This window comes from Berghia stephanieae, chromosome 4, assembly GCF_034508935.2.
Source record: "Berghia stephanieae isolate SIO BIC M18660-M18661 chromosome 4, UCSD_Bste_1.3, whole genome shotgun sequence".
Lineage (NCBI taxonomy): Eukaryota > Metazoa > Mollusca > Gastropoda > Nudibranchia > Aeolidiidae > Berghia > Berghia stephanieae.
The window spans coordinates 88,005,678-88,017,835 of NC_088363.1; positions in this window are offsets into that span (position 1 = coordinate 88,005,678).

Genomic DNA, 12,158 nt, shown 5'->3' on the forward strand with positions numbered 1-12,158 from the left:
TCTCATTCTTTTTTATTTTATATGCCCAGCCAATTACGTTATCTTGCAACAGACAACCATTTCAAAATGATAAAATATTTACAGCATAAACGGATTATGCCAGCAATCCTATAAGCGCGACGTGGGGGAGCTCTTTTGTTCATGCAATGTCTGTGTCATCAAAACATGCATACATGAAGTGACGTCAGCAACGGAAAGAATCGAATCGACCCGATGCATTCGCCAGCAGGGTTATTGAGCAGCTGCGATTGCCTGTATGAATTGCATGGCATTTATTGATAGAGCAGCAAAGACACTTGGGAATGGTGCGTGGCGATCGTGCAATCAAAATCATTAGCGGGAATTTCGTTTTGCGAAAGAGATGACGTAACGAGTTAAATCATAATTTTTACACCACCATATTGACACGGTAGTGTCATTTTTCCTCCTTTTTTGATGTTGACACATTAACTTCATACACACTTACTATCATTTGACTTTGTTTTCTTATTATCATATTTTATTTGACCAATATAACTTTACATGGCAAAAAAAAAATGTAACAGTCGTTACAGCAGACGATGTTCAAATGTGTCGATTTATGTTAAATGTGGGACTCGTTCGAATGGCTCTTGATTGTTTTATGATACTCTCGTTTACCAATATTGAGAAGAATGACAATTGGCTCTTAGTTATCTCTAAGCGTGAGTCAGCAAAGATGCATAAATACCCCATCAATGTCGGATAACAAAAGAAATTTATTCCTAGGCAGCAAATAGTCCCGACCTAAAACCTTGAGTCAATGCGTTGCGAAGTCCTTTGAATAATTACAGTCATCAAATTACTTGACGGTACCAACAATAATAATACGATTCCACGACTCTGTTGTGGACAGAATTCACTGACAAGGGAGCGTTCTTCTAACTAACCTCCTACTGATATTCAAACTCCCAGAGTTTCTCACTGATAATTCGTAGTAGTGGATAGTCATTTCTCGGATAATATTACAAGTACAAACGGTTATTATCCTATGAAAAGCGACAAAAGGCGATTAAATAAAGCAGCAATAGAAGTGAGATAAAGTGGCGATGAGGATTTAACCAAAAACCTGTCAATCTCTTGCATTTTCATTGCATCTTCAGGTTCTATTATGCGACTGCAATATTACAAGCGACAGGAAAAATCACGCCCAGTCATTTAATTAAAGGCATTTAGGAATGGAAAACCATGTTTTCTAATGAATGAGAACATCATGTCCCATTATGGCAAGGAAATCATATCATTTAAGATAGTATCTGCTCCTCTTTCAGCTTCGTTGTTTCGACTTTGTTTGAATAAGCACCGGGTTGCATGATTACCCTTCATGATAATTTAGATCAATGAATATTAATTCACAATGTCACTCAGAGAGATAACGGTCTTCGAGATTCAGAGATCAAAGCTGCGCTAAGCGATACCGCTCCATCCCCGATTGAGTAACATATTCATTCGGAGGAGAATAAAACTTTTATATTTGGAACTCGTAAAGATAAAAACAAGATTACTGGACTTCTTATTTCAATTGGTGACAATAATACTAATATAACGGTCTGGGGCATTGAAGCGTTTTGGCTCTCCATCAAGAATAATAGCCGTATGTCTGACTCGTTTCTGGATCAGAATAATATGTCATCTGATGATTTCTGATTCGTCCTTTTCTTTCAAATTTGTTGGCCTTTGTTTTGTCGCCTTGTTAGCCATCCATCTGCATCAATCGAAGGCAGGTGATGCAGGAAGGATGCGCATGCATTCATTGAAACACCAAGTGTTTTGTTGGTTTATACCTTTTGGCCAGGATGAGTAAGAAACTCTATCCAGGGATGATACTACTCATGCAGATTACACGTGCGTTTTCAAGTAACAAACGTCCATAAACGCCTTCATAATAATTTAATATGCAGTAATGAAAACACATTAGGGATTTCATTGAAAGAAAGTGGCAATTTTAGATAATAAACGATGAGATATAACGTTTAATTGCTGAAAAAGAAGACCAAAAAAACTTTATATAATGCTGGATGCGCCATGAGCTCACACTGGAGCGGCCATCTGTATACACGTGGCTTAAACCTTTGTCTCTCTGTAAATTTAAGACATTTGAAATAACATATAAACACTGCTAATAAAACTAAATATTGCGATAAATTAGCAACTGTTTAATTTTCCTTTAGAAAATTCTATGTGCTATTTGCAGTCACAACAATAAGACCATGATGTTTCGTGCTGTGAAACCGTTGGCTTGCTGTGAACATATTGGCCGTTAGATGTTACTGTCTGTTTGCATCAGTTTCTGACGGAGGCAGACCCACCCATCGGACAATGTCTGAGATATTATGATTTCAATTTCAATATGTTTACGTCTGTCTATAATGCCCGCCAGTGCCTTTGTCCAATCAGATGTCTCCTTAAGAACCGTTTTGCAAGTCTTATCTTTCCAAAGAAGAAAAAAAATGAAAGCGACCAAAAACGTTTCTGATTTTATGGTAATTATCATTGTTATCGTAATGATAAAGAGAGTCCTATCTAGCTCATCAGATCTAATGAAATTGGGAATGAATAATTTAGGAGAAAAGCAATAAAGCTGGTACAAATGGTGAAAACTAGTGAAACAATTGGTATCAAAACAGCCCAAAAAAACGGCATCAGGGTGTTACAGTACGCTTACTAATTAGATAAAAGCTGGATAATCAGCACTATGCACGTGCACTCCGGCAAAGGGATGCATTTTCTGTGCTCAAGACTCTCCGCTCCGTGCGGTTTTGGACGTTTGTACCTTGATCCTTCACGCTTCAAGAACTCAGATTGAACTAGCGAAAGAGACCCCAGCCTAGCTGGTTCACGCTCTAGCTGTTCAGGGATGATAATAGTAATACACCGCTGCCTTCTGACTCCAAGCCTCATCCGACCCATTATCTTGATCACGCTCATGTAATTTTCACAGTTCTCCCCCTTTTAATAATGACCTGTAACAAATATGGCTGGTTATCCAAGACTGAAGTTGCGTGAAGCTGGAACGGTTATTCTTGAGTAATAGTTATAACTACCAGAACTTTAACCATGCGTGATATTGCCTTTCATTTGACAAAAAATCTTTCATTTGAAACAAAACAAAAGTATGCCCTACCAAAGGTAGTATTAAAAGAGAGGATTTTTAAAATTATTATTCTTTGAGGGGACCATTTTTTTTTTTTTTGTTGCCATTGTTTATGTGGGGTGGGGGGGAGGGCGTTGGTTTTTATTTTTTTATTTATTATTTTGGGGTTTTTTTTTTTGGTTTGTTTTTTTGTTTTTTTGTTTTTTTGTTTGTTTGTTTTTGTTTGTTTGTTGTTGTTTTTTTTGGAGGGGTGTGGTTCTTTATAGATGCCTTATTTTAACTCCATCAAAGCTTTTAGTAGAATATTTCAGCATGTGATATAAATCACCAAAAGACAACGACGCATTTCAATAGATAATCCAATTGAAGAAGCACGATTTGGCAGTGGTAATCACCCATAATTTAATAATAATATTGACCAAAAAATAAAACAAAATGAAAATGCCTCTAGTCAGATCTTATAACAATGTGTGGTATAGCAGGTTGCCGCAATCTCGAAGACGTCTTATTTACGGACACTTCTTATTCCGTTGCAGAAAACAGGGATTTTTTTTCTTTATGTCATTGCAGAGTAAAGTATGGGTTAAATGTATTCAAAGGTAAAATATATCTAGATCTAGCACACTTCTTTATATATTTGAAAAAGGAAAGATAAGATTAAATTAACATACTTATTTGTCATCATCACGCCGTCTATATCTTGTGTCGTTAAGACTTATATATGTTAAGTGTGTGTGTGTGTGTGTGTGTGTGTGTGTGTGTGTGTTGGGTGGAGGGGGGGGGGTACGGAGGGGGTATGGGGCGGAATCGACTGTTTCCTTTGCAAAATTGAGATGAGAACTATGTACATTTATTTTCCAAATTTGTTGAAAACCAATAACGAATGTAAAAATGCAACTTTTCCTACTTTAACTGAAATCTTTTGTTTGTTTTGTCCGATAGATATTGGTTTCATGGTTTCACGCCATTGTTCCAATGCTATACATGACAATGCATTGTCCTTATAATTTTTTTTTTTTTAATGAGCTTTATATAGGGCAATATCCACTAAATGTGCTCAAAGCGCTTTACAAGGGGTCCCTGGTCAACAGCAACATTTAACATGTAGGACGGGACATGACGCCTGTTAGGCGATATTCCAATTTTTCAGACAAAGACAACGCTGTTAACGGCCAGGTACTAATTTTACACCTCAGTACGGTGAGAGAATGTGAGTAAAGAGTCTTTTCCAAGGACTCAACTATGCGCCGAGCGCGAGGCTCGAACCCAGGACCTTCCGATCCGAAAGCGAGTGTCATACCACTAGACCACATAGTCCTTATGTTGGGCCGTATTTCTTTTTCGATATAGCAAACAACAAATAATTTGTTTTATCTGTGAAAATGCATAGAAGGACATAGTTTAATAAATTAATTATCTTACACATTAATGATGAACAACCGTCGCCTCCGTTTACGGAAATTTAAAAGTTTATGGCGTAGGCGGAAAGGCACACGAGGAAATGAGTTGAACATTACGTATTTAAATTTTCTAAAATTATGAATATAATGTGTTTTGACTACTATGTTCACTGCTTTAAATATGCATCAACTTTTTTTTTTTTAGCAGATTAAAAAAAAGAACCAAAATATATTTTTTATATTACAGTTATTAGATGTCCTTCTTATACCGGCACTCTTTCAATTTCCGTCACTGCCGTAATCGCAAGAAACCATTCACACCTTGGTCAAGTGGGGTAATGTTTGTTCAGTGCCAAACCCAAGGACTAAACGTCGTTGTGCGATCATGTCACACTTACGATCTTCAACCGTTCTCAACATCGCTTCATTTTGTTACAAGACAAATTATAATACACTTTCGCCAACCGACGCCTAATGTTTAAGGAGATTTGCTTTATCCAAAATACAGGAAGGTGAAAACAATTGGGAAAATAGAAAAGTCAATGTACTATTTTTAGAACCGCCCCCCCCCCCCCCCCCCCCCCCCCCCCCCCCCCCCCCACTCTCCCCACCTCGAGAATCGTGTAATCGTAGAATAATGAGTCAAGGAGGATGGTGACCTTTTTTAGGTCATAAATATACAAAAACTAGTCTGGATTTGTTCTTTGTACAATTTGGGATTAATGGCCATTTGCTATAACAAATAATCGAAACATCCTGATACTTGAATGAAAAAAAATAATATATTACTTTAGTGCATGACGTAATCAGCCAGACGGTGAAAATTTTGGATTTACATTTTTCTTGCATTTCCTGAAAGAACATGCTCACTCGAACATTTTAATCTTTATTTGAAGTAAATCGGATGATTTTTCATGAAGTTATGGTCAGATGTATGGGAAAGGTATCCAGCAACTTTTCTCAAATATCATACTTTTTCAACTTGACTAGCTGTAAAAAAGATTTAGAAGTGAAATTAAGCTTTGATATTTTCCGAAGATGTACAAAAAGGGTTGATTTAATCATTTATGACGACTCATTTTTTATTTTTTTAAATGGCCCTCTAACTAAACTTGGGAATATTTCAGTTCAAACCTTTACACCATCCGACTGATTATGTCATTTATTTGCTGTAACGATATTCATAAAAGTATGTATAATGTGTCTGATACTAGATGGAATACGTATGTTATAGTGTAAGGCCGATGCTCTGTCCAAGATTGGGGTAGTAAAGCTGCCCAAGAATGAGGAAGACCCAGGGGCGTGTCATGCTTACAGTATAAGGTGGTGCCAGAATCAAAAGAAAATGACTTTAAAAAAGCAATATTTGTAAACACAAATGAAAGAAAAAAATTAAAGAAAAGACTAATCCAAATAAGTAAGAGCCGGTACCTGGTATATACCATTTCTCAGTTTTATTTTTTTTTTTCAATAGTCTGTATTCTGTATTGAATTTTTAAAAGATGGATCGATATTTACGTCTGTAGATCACTATAGATTACGAATATACCCATATGTATCATTGATACATAGGATAAGACGCTATCTATCGCAAAGTACATTCCGCCAGATCTAACAGAACCAGCTACCCAGTGACAGCTGGGTAGGTAATTAGAAGTCAGCTGATAAAAACTCGACTGCTCCCGGGATCGATCTTAGTCCCTTTGCGTATACAAAGTTCAATGAGACCCGACCTGTACATTTCACAACATTTATTTTATCTTTCTCTCTTTTTTATCTTTTATTTATAGATACAGCTGCGGTGTCAAATAACAAATAAAAAAATTCATATAACTTTTTAAGAACTGAATTTTCTGTGCATTACAAATTTAGTTTTTATATAGAGAAATATCCACTAAACGTACTGAAAGCGCTTTACAAAGGGTCCCTGACCATCAGCAACATTTAACATGTTGGACAGGACATGACGCTTGTTAGGCGATATTACAAATTATTTTTTCGGACAAAGACAACGCTGTTATCGGTCAGATACTCATTTTACATCTGAGAGAATGTGAGTACAGGCGATATTACAATGTTTCCGACAAAGACAACGCTGTGAACGGCCAGGTACTCATTTTACACCTGAGTACGGTGAGAGAATGTGAGTAAAGAGCCTTTTTCAAGGACTCAACTATGCGCCGAGCGAGGCTCGAACCTAGGACCTTCCGATCCGAAAGCGAGTGTCATACCACTAGACCACATAGACGCACATCTTCACCGCTATAATCTAAAATATTATCTTTAATTAAAGAGCTGATCAGAAAACTCGTCATTAGAATATCGATCGATTGACTTCGGAAGTCCCAGGATTGAGATTTTTTTTATAGGATGAGTGTCATTTAATCTGATCGATATTTGAAGGACGAGTATTCTGACCAAAATACTATAAAACCGTCTATATTTTTTTAACATAACTTTTTATGAACTGCTATTTCTGTGCATCTGTCTAGATACATAATAATTACAAACCCTCTTGTTTAAAATATCAGCAATCACTCAATACAAAACAGAGAACGGAATTGGTTGAGCTCAAAGCCGTTTTAGCTAATTTGTCGCCTAGTTGTGATTGACAAAAGATGATTTAGTACTTAAAATATGAAGTGGAATATAACGATTGACGTTAAAGTTGTTTTTATAATAACTCACTCAAAATCTACTCGTACTTTGGGATATTATACATAAAAAAACTTTAAAAGCTGTGAGATTGGTTTAAAAATTAGTAATGAGATAATTTAAAGGTACCAAATTACCGTATGTTATTGGTTAACGCTTCAAAAACGGGCTTCAACTGCATCCTAACCAATTCTCAAACATTTCCATTTTAAATACAAGAGCAATGCTAGCGACACGACTGAAGTCCTATGTCTCTTGTTAATAATCTGTTTAGCTTTACAATAATTATAACCAGATCAATAATGGGTGAAGTTATGATTCAGTCTTGCCGTAAATGGATTAAAGGGGTTGGAGTATCAATCTAGTGTATATCCTCTCTCCTATCTCAACACATGTCCCAAGTAAACTCCCTTCTGTCAAAGTGAAGCAATGAAATGATTGGTTGCTTTGTGCAGTGGGCGAAATGCATCTCTACACGTAATTATCTCTAACCCCCAAACCGTGTGCATCTCTGAATAGAATTATTATCCTTTCTAAATGTCATTGTCTTTTATTTTATTTGGACAAAGGCAAAAAAAAAAAACCAACTTGAGAGTAGAATGACGCCTATGGCTTCTAAAAATCATTATGTTATTTACGCAATATGGTTCAGTTCGATCGTTTTATTATTTCTTTTTTAAAAAGTTGAATTGTATTACTGCGGTGCTCAGTTTTATTTCTTTGAAGTGTCTGTCATTTTTGCAGGTTATTGTCTCATCGTCAAACGTTTTGCTTGCCGGTTGTTTATTTTTGTATATTTTGATTTTCCTTTATTGCGGTTCATATCGGTGGCATATTCTTGCAACTGTTGATGCTAGAAGAGCGGAACTAATGCCTTTTGATTGGGCCATACGGCAAAACTCGACCACAGAACATCTCAGAACAATAGGCATGTCAACCCTAATTGTTTCTATCGTTACGTTGTAATATGATTCACAATAAGTGGTTAAGTGGATTAATGAACAGTTTTTGAAATTCTGTTCTTTTTTCAGATGATCATTTCAATTTTTAACATGAAATTGTTACCTAAACGCAACGAGGAGGGGGAGTTGATGACAAAAGGGAGAGAAAAAAATCCAATTCAGTTGATTTGACTCGCTCATGAGTCCGATTTTGACACAGTACCCAACGAACCTATTAATCACAATAATGTTACCAGTTCTTGAGTGGTTTGTATAAACTGAAAGAGACGCGTAAAAAAGCCCAGTGCCATAGCATCTGTGGTGTAGTAGTAGAAGTGGTGGTGGTAGTGGTAGAAGTATAGGAATAGTAGTAGTAGTGGTAGTAGTAGTAGTAGTAGTAGTAGTAGTAGTAGTAGTAGTAGTAGTAGTAGAAGAAGTAGTAGTAGTAGTAGTAGTAGTAGTTGTTGTTGTTGTTGTAGAGAAGTGGTAGTGATTGCAGTAGTAAAAGTAGTAGAAGTATTAGTAATAGTGGTAGTTGTATATCTAGAGTAGTTGTGGTAGTAGTTATAGCAGTTGTGGTAGTAGTAGTAGTAGAAGTAGTAGTAGTAGTAGTAGTAGTAGTAGTAGTAGTAGTAGTAGTAGTAGTAGTAGTAGTAATAGTAGTAAGTAGTAGTAGTGATAGTAATAATAGTAGTAGTAGTAGTAGTAGTAGTAGTAGTAGTAGTAGTAGTAGTAGTAGTAGTAGTAGTAGTAGTAGTAGTAGTAGTAGTAGTAGTAGTAGTAGTTGCAATACCACCGACTCGCTTGAAACCGAAAATAATAAGGTCACAAAGTACATACCTTTTTTTTCATCCTATCGGAAATATGGGAGGTGTAAAGAAAGAAACATGTATGGTACATATTGCTAAAAAGAAGTGATTTGTAATCTATTCACCACTAATTTCCTTGAGCTATAATATAGAGCAATATCCACCAAACGTGCTCAAAGAGCTTTACAAGGGCTCCCTGGCCAACAGCAACGATTAACACTTAGGACGGGACATGACGCCTGTTAGGCGGTATTACAATTTTTTTCGCTGTTAGCGACCAGGTACTCATTTTACACCTGAGTACGGTGAGAAAATGTGAGTAAAGAGCCTTTTCCAAGGACTCAACTATGCTCCAAGCGCGAGGCTCGAACCCAGGACCTTCCGATCCGAAAGCGAGTGTCATACCACTAGACCACATAGCCGAAATCAAAATAAACAATATTCAGAACCCACATTTTTGGTTCACAAATCGGCTTTTGGAGATAGGAGGAAAAGGACTGGAGGTAGAGGCGCCGATGTCTCTGAGGCCAAAACTTTATTCATTGTCAAATCGTAATTTGTATTTCTTTACGGGACCCCATGTTTTGATCTTTGTGAGAAATGTACGCACCCAGAGGCCAAACAAACCATAATTCCTAAAATGTTTTTCAGATCCTTAGATTAATTGCCTTCTAATTGTTTCAAAAAATGTTTTCAACGTTTATCAAAAAAAAAAAAGACAGAAGTTGCTTCTGACAAAGGTGGGAGTGGCTAGTGGCTACCCATTTTCTGAAGCACCCTAGTCTTTTTGGAAATATTCTAATAATTGTTTTCTACTCTGGCAAAACATGGAATTTGTATTCTTTTTAAAAAAATCAGTAATGTTTACTTATGGTTCGTCGCTCCTTTTGCCGTCTACTGGTGACCTGAATTTGTCAAGAAATTGGTTTGTGATTAGAAAAAAAATGAACACTAAAATTGGTCGACAAAGAATGGCTTAATCATCATATCTGAACTATTAATTTTTAATTCATTCTGTTCTTGCTTAAACTGGAAGCCAAGAACTATAACATCTATATTATAACCTTAGGTCATTCAGAATCCTTTAGCTTCTCCTTTAAACTGAGAACAACAATTGCTTGCTATTCTTTAGATAAAACGTTTGCCAATCGAAAAATACTTTCGACAGGTTTGACAGGCCCAGCTACCAAACCAAAGCGAGCCACGCAAAAACAACCCCCCCCCCCCCCCCCTGATTCCTAGATCGAAACCAGTACTTTTTCTCAAGCAACAAGCTAGACTCTAGTTCGAAAGTACTCTAAAATGTTGAGAGTCATCTAATTTATCCATATTTAAGATAAACATTTTCTATCCAAGATGGAAAAAAGTGTCATATCAGTTTGCGGCTGAAGTGTGTTTGTATTGTCTGCATTCAAGGGGTGTAATTGACATTATTATCCTTCAAAAATATATAGAATACAGGTTAACTATGTCACTGCTATTCAATTGTTTTGGAAACAAAATTACATGACGAGGCACAAATCAACATTTGACAGTTCTGTTCCGGTTATACAAGAATATTACTTATGATTAGTCTAGTTGTGACGCTATGTCAGTCAAGAATTACATTGGATATCAAATTCTCTTCTTATTATTATTTTTCTTCTTTTCTTCTTCTTCTTCTTCTTCTTCTTCTTCTTCTTCTTCTTCTTCTTCTTCTTCTTCTTCTTCTTCTTCTTCTTCTTCTCTCTTCTTCTCTTCTTCCTTCTTCTTCTTCTTCTTCTTCTTCTTCTTCTTCTTCTTCTTCTTCTTCTTCTTCTTCTTCTTCTTCTTCTTCTTCTTCTTCTCTTCTTCTCTTCTTCTTCTTCTTCTTCTTCTTCTTCTTTCTTCTTTCTTCTTCTTCTTCTTCTTCTTCTTCTCTTCTTCTTCTTCTTTCTTCTTCTTCTTCTTCTCTCTTCTTCTTCTTCTTTCTTCTTCCTTCTTCTTCTTCTTCTTCTTCTTCTCTTCTTCTTCTTCTTCTCTCTTCTTCTTCTTTCTTCTTCTTCTTTCTTCTCTTCTTCTTCTTCTTCTTCTTCTTCTTCTTTCTTCTCCTTCTCTTTCTTCTTTTCTTCTTCTCTCTTCTTCTTTCTTCTTCTTCTTCTTCCTTCTTCTTCTTCTTCTTCCTTCTTCTTCTTCTTCTTCTTCTTCTTCTTTCTTCTTCTTCTTCTTCTTCTTCTTCTTCTTCTTCTTCTTCTTCTCTTCTTCTTTCTCTCTTCTTCTTCTTCTTCTTCTTCTTCTTCTTCTTCTTCTTCTTCTCTTCTTCTTTCTTCTTCTCTTCTTCTTCTTCTTCTTCTTCTTCTTCTTCTTCTTTCTTCTTCTTCTTCTTTCTTCTCTCTCTTCTTCTTCTTCTTCTTCTTCTTCTTCTTCTTCTTCTTCTTCTTCTTTCTTCTTCTTCTTCTTCTTCTTCTTCTTCTTCTCTTCTTTTCTTCTTCTTCTTTCTTCTTTCTCTTTTCTTCTTCTCTTCTTCTTCTTCTTCTTCTTCTTCTTCTTCTTCTTCTTCTTCTTCTTCTTCTTCTTCTTCTTCTTCTTTCTTCTTCTTCTTCTTTCTTCTTCTTCTTCTTCTTCTTCTTCTTCTTCTTCTTCTTCTTCTTTCTTCTTCTTTCTTCTTCTTCTTCTTCTTCTTCTTCTTCTTCTTCTTTCTTCATTAAGGCGGGTCTCTGTTGGACGCAATCTCTCAAACAGTTAAAAATAATTGAGCTTTTATATAGCGCAATATCCACTAAACGTGCTCAAAGCGCTTTACAAGGGGTTCCTGGCCAACAGCAACACTTAGCATTTAGGACGGGACATGATGCCTGTTAGGCGATATTGCAATCTGAGTACGACGAGAGAATGTGAGTAAAGAGTCTTTTCAAAGGAATCGACTATGCGCCGAACGAGGCTCGAACCCAGGACCTTCCGATCCGAAAGTGAGTGTCATACCACAAGACCACATAGTCGATTTCAAATTAGAACAGTTTATTATATTATAGTGGTTGTCAAACATAATATTTTAGAAAACCCTTATTTTTGTAGGGGATTCACGGCAATGAATTTTTTAAAAAACCCGTATCATTTTTTTTCCTCCTCTATAGTGACAATCACTTGGACAGCAAAAAACCACAGACATCAGCAGTTCTTCACGCTTCGCTTATTCAATTCGACAGCAAGCCTGTGAAATGATAACATGACGTTAAGGGGGTCTTGCGACATCATCGGCACTGCATCAGAAGCATCCTCAATC